Source organism: Oncorhynchus mykiss, chromosome 12 (genome assembly GCF_013265735.2).
Source record: "Oncorhynchus mykiss isolate Arlee chromosome 12, USDA_OmykA_1.1, whole genome shotgun sequence".
NCBI classification, from domain to species: domain Eukaryota; kingdom Metazoa; phylum Chordata; class Actinopteri; order Salmoniformes; family Salmonidae; genus Oncorhynchus; species Oncorhynchus mykiss.
This window is the reverse complement of record NC_048576.1, coordinates 61,177,285-61,182,550: the sequence shown is the minus strand read 5'-3', so window position 1 is coordinate 61,182,550 and position 5,266 is coordinate 61,177,285. Positions and strand designations below refer to the sequence as shown.

Sequence of the window (5,266 nt, the reverse complement as noted above, 5' to 3'; positions counted from 1 at the left end):
ACAATTGTTGGAAAAATTACTTGTGTCATGCACAAAGTAGATGTCCTAACCGACTTGCCAAAACTATAGTTTGTTAACAAGAAATTTGTGGAGTGGTTGAAAAATGAGTTTTAATGACTCCAACCTAAGCGCATGTAAACTTCCAACTTCAACTGTATATATTCTGAATGGTACTTACCAGCGATACTGCTCTGCCTGGAAGAGATAGAAGTTTGGGAAATATAGGAGTTCCAACTGTAAAGAAAGTTGAAAAATTAGGAAATGAGTTCAACTGTAACAAGAAGTTGGGGGTCATCCATACTATACAATGAGAATAGAAGTGATGGTGAGAATATCAACTAATTGCAGTGACACTATAAACTGCCAAGGGGCGACAGAGGCCTACTCAACAGGCCCTGGTTGATGAAGTACTCCGTGAAGTAGACAACTCCTCACGGAACCACAAACCTCAACAGACCCTGAGGGGAGGAGGTAGAATTGATATTAGCAGATTGGCAATAACACATATAGTACTGGAGCACATCAAGACTGAGTAAAACTTACTAGGCCAGGGTTTAAACTCCATTATTTAGCACATGTGAAAATGAAATTAAAGTAAAACTGTTCTGTGTCTATCGCATTGGGGAATTGAGTTTGTATCGACTGGGAAAAAATTATATTTATGAGATTTTGGCCTGGCTTACCCTGGTCTGGGCCAACCTTTGAGAGAATATAACTTTTTAATCTGAAAATGGTACAGACCAAGTCCACTTTTCTAAAGTGACTTCAAACTCACTTAATGATGTGTAGTTTCTCAATACATGTCAGTGGTCCAGTGACCTTGTCTTCTGTTATAGTCAGAAGGAAGGATGGGTGAGGATGGGCTGTTTTTAAAATGTTTAATTTATTTTAACTTTATTTAACTAGGCAAGTCAGTTAAGAACAAATTCTTATTTTCAATGACGGCCTAGGAACAGTGGGTTAACTGCCTGTTTGGTTAATCATGTCCTACAAAATATTTTACAATTAAAATGTAATATTTCATTACTTAAAAATATATTGTGTTAAACATCCATATTACCACACATCACTTTCCTCAAAATTCTTTACCTTACTACATGCTGACATGATAAACACACCTTCAGCACCTTTCTCCCGCTCCTCCTCTTCATCAGTGTCATCCAATAGGGGCTGCCTGCTCTGTGAGTCTCTGCCCCTCACAGACTCCACCTCCCTGCACTTCCACTGTGGGAAGGATGAGGGGAAGACTAGCAGGAAAAAAATAGCTGAGAGGAAAGTGGGGGAAAAGGAAGAGACAAAAAGGGGGTGAACGGTTCAGATAAACTGACAGAAAAGGAGAGTGATCCTTTCCCACTCACCTAACAACACATTAACTTATCACATCAACATTGTTTATGGGACCGACCAGGGATGAAAGCATACCGAACAAAAATATAAACGCAACATGCAATTTCAACGATTTTACTGAGTTATTGTTCATATAAGGAAATCAGTCAATTGAAATAAATTCATAAGGCCCTAATCTATGGATTTCACATGACTGGGCAGGGGTGAAGCCATAGGTGGGCTTGGGAGGGCCACCCACATGGAAGCAAGGCCCACCCAATCATAATGTGTTTTTCCCCACAAAATGGCTTTATTACAGACATAAATACTCCTCAGTTTCATCAGCTGCCCGGGTGGCTAGTCTCAGAAGATCCCGCAGGTGAAAAAGCCGGATGTGGAGGTCCTGGGCAATGGCTGGCATGGTTACACATTGTCGGCGGTTGTGAGGCTGGTTGGACGTACTGGCAAATTGTGCACAACCTTTTAGAGAAATAAGCTTTTTGTGCGTATGGAAAATGTCTGGGATCTTTTATTTTCAGCCCATGAAACATAGGACCAACACTTTACATGTTGCGTTTATATTTTTGTTCAGTATAGAACTCATTTCTTCCCGGTATGGGACCTCCTGTGTGTGCATGCGCTTGTCAAACTATCACTTAAAAGGGCTCCTTTACTAGACTACCGACACACGCTCATCCACTCACAACATATTTCCAGCCTCCAAACTGGTGAATGGAAAGAGACATTGGTTACACAAAACGCCCAAAAAATGTAATGACATTTGGCGATTTGAGAATTGATGCACCCACTGCTGTCCTCGCGCGTCTCAGCCACCCATCTCTGTCTTGGCAAAATGTTAGTGTTCTCGTGGAACCACATCGCAGTTTTGAGCAAATGTTTCATGCCTCTGACATATGGTAATGATAAATAATGGCATAAAAGCCTAAAGTTTCATTTACATTTGCTTGAATTATTGTGATAGGCTCATGTTTCTGGTACAGCGTACCCCCACTATTTATTTTGCCAGTACACCGTACCCAACTACCTTACTTTCACCCCTGGGACTGACCTGATCACCATGGCTACAGGGACGACCAGCATGATGAGCAGCGTGTTCCTGGGCGAGAGGCCAGCCTGCGTGAGACCAGAGTACAGCAGAGCCCCGGCCACACCTGCTCCACCGGTGCCCGAGCCCCAGCCCCCCAACACATCTCTAAGAAGGCGGACAGAAAGAGACACGGGGTGAGAGTGTCGGAAAAAAACTATTGAGAGGGGTTTGAGTGAGAATACCTTTTATGTAAAAAAAAGAGCTGCAAAGTAAACAACTTACAGAACTGTTAGTAAATCAGGGAGATAGTCTACCTGCTAAAGAAGACAGTGAGAGAGAGGAAGGAGAGCTCTCCCAGTCCAGCGCTCACACTGGCAAAGATCACACCTAAAAGATACACAGTACTTTAATATGGATGCAAATATGTACTCTAATACGATACACATAATAATAGGGTTTCAAAAATGAATGGTTAAAATGGTCTCACAGTATATCGAGTAAGGGTGAAACAATTGTAATACCAGTGCCTTATGAAAGTATTAATTTCCCTTGAATTATTCCACATTCTGTTGTTACAGCCTGAATTCAAAATGGATTAAATAAAATAAGTAATACCCCATAATGACAAACTGAAAACATGTTTTTAGTAGTGACTGGGTGTATTGATACACCATCCAAAGTTCCAAAGAAGGCTTCCTTCTTTTCACTCTGTCAATTAGGTTAGTATTGTGGAATAACTACAATGTTGTTGATCCATTCTCGGTTTTCCACTATGTCAGCCATTAAACGCTTTAACTGTTTAAAAAAAAGTCACAATTGGCCTAATGGTGAAATCCCTGAGCTGTTTCCTTCTTCTCTGGCAACTGAGATAGGAAGAATGTCTATGTTTGTAGTGACTGGGTGTATTGATACACCATCCAAAGTTCCAAAGAAGGCTTCCTTCTTTTCACTCTGTCAATTAGGTTAGTATTGTGGAATAACTACAATGTTGTTGATCCATTCTCGGTTTTCCACTATGTCAGCCATTAAACGCTTTAACTGTTTAAAAAAAAGTCACAATTGGCCTAATGGTGAAATCCCTGAGCTGTTTCCTTCTTCTCTGGCAACTGAGATAGACATTCTTCCTATGTTTGTAGTGACTGGGTGTATTGATACACTATCCAAAGTGTAATGAATAACATCACCATGCTCAAAGGGATATTCAATGTCTGCTTCTTTTTGTACCTATCTACCAATAGGTCCCCTTCTTTGCGAGGCATTGGAAAACCTCCCTGGTCTTTGTGGTTGTAATTCACTGCTTGACTGAGGGATCTTACAATTATCTGTATGTGTGGGGTACAGAGATGAGGTAGTCATTAAAAAAATAATGTAAACACTATTATTGCACACAGAGTGAGCCCATGTAACTTGTTAAGCAAATGTTTACTCCTGAACTTGCCATAACAAATGGGTTGAATACTTATTGACTCATGACACATGACATTTCAGCTTCTAATTTGTAATGAACATAATTCCACTTTGACATTATAGGGTATTGTTTGTAGGCCAGTGACAAATTCTCAATTCAATACATTTTAAATTCAGGCTGTAATACAACAAAATGGAAAAGGGGTGTGAATACTTTCTGAAGTCACTGTAAGTTCTGCCTTTCTTGTGAGTTGAAAGGGTCTATCTGGGATTGGTACATTATTTTTAAACTATATACAGTATATAGCCATGGATTCTTGAAGAATACTTATAAATGCTTCATGAGCTTAGTTCAACTGTCCTAACCCATCAAAACCCCAAATGTAAGTCTGTTTTACTCCAGTGTTGGTAAACAATATCATTGTAAACAAATAAGGTTAAGATTCAAAACATGGTTAAAACTACAGCGCCTTCAGAAAGTATTCAAACCCCTCGACTTATACCACATTTGTGTTGTGTTACAGCCTGAATTCAAAACGTTTCTCACCCGTCTACCTCATAATGCCAAAGTGAAAATATGTTTTGACATTTTTGAAAATATATTGAAAATGAAATACAGATACATCTAATTTACATAAGTATTTGCTATGACACTCCAAATTGAGCTCTGGTGCATCCAATTTCACTTGAACATCCTTGATATGTCACAACAACTTGATTGGAGTCCACCTGTGGCCAACTCAGTTGTTTGGACATGATTTACAAAATAAAAAAACTATATAAAAAGGTCCCACAGTTGACAGCTCATGTCAGAGCAGGAACTATACCATGAAGTCCAAGGAACTGTCCATAGATCGTCGAGATTCGTGATGAGGCATACATCTGGGGAAGGGTATACAACTATTTCTAGAGTGTTGAAAGTTTCCAAGAGCACAGTGGTCTCCATCATTGCGAAATTGAAAAAATATGGAACCACCCACTCTGCCTAGAGGTGGCCGTCTGACCAAACTGAGCAACCAGGCAAGAAGGACCTTGGTCAGGGAGGTGACCAATAACCCAATGACCACTCTGACAGAACTACAGAGTTCCTTGTCATAAATAGGAGAACCTGCCAGAAGGACAACGGTCTCTAGAGCACTTCACCAATCTGGGCTTTATAAGAGAGTGGCCAGACAGAAGCCACTACTTAGAAAAAGGCACGACAGCACACCTGGAGTTTGCAAAAAGACATGAAAGACTCAGATCATAAAGTAAAGGATTCTGTGGTCTGATGAGACAAAGAATGTACTCTTTGGCCTGAATGCAAAGCACCATGTCTTGAGAAAAGGATATTTGAAATTGGATGACAACTTGTTTTTAACCAAAAAGAATAATTTATAACTGACTTTTTCCAACATAACATAGGTTATGCAGATCCCCTTATTGTATGGGACACTTTTAAAATGTTCCTTTAGAGGACATGCAATTCAACACTCATCTTTAAAA

General features: G+C 39.9%; 1 long non-coding RNA gene across 2 annotated transcripts; it reads right to left on the bottom strand.

The window, feature by feature from the left end:
- Window positions 1–774: 774 nt before the first annotated feature.
- On the bottom strand, window positions 775–3,657 carry LOC118936507. Of its 2 annotated transcripts, XR_005035056.1 has the most exons (5): window positions 3,599–3,657; window positions 2,689–2,761; window positions 2,396–2,539; window positions 1,119–1,265; window positions 775–827 (listed from the first exon to the last, which is right to left on the bottom strand). It is a non-coding gene; the product is annotated as an uncharacterized LOC118936507 (long non-coding RNA). The 2 variants fall into 2 exon arrangements; XR_005035055.1 differs by lacking the exon at window positions 3,599–3,657 and having other exon boundaries at window positions 2,689–2,847.
- Between the last annotated feature and the right edge of the window lie 1,609 nt (window positions 3,658–5,266).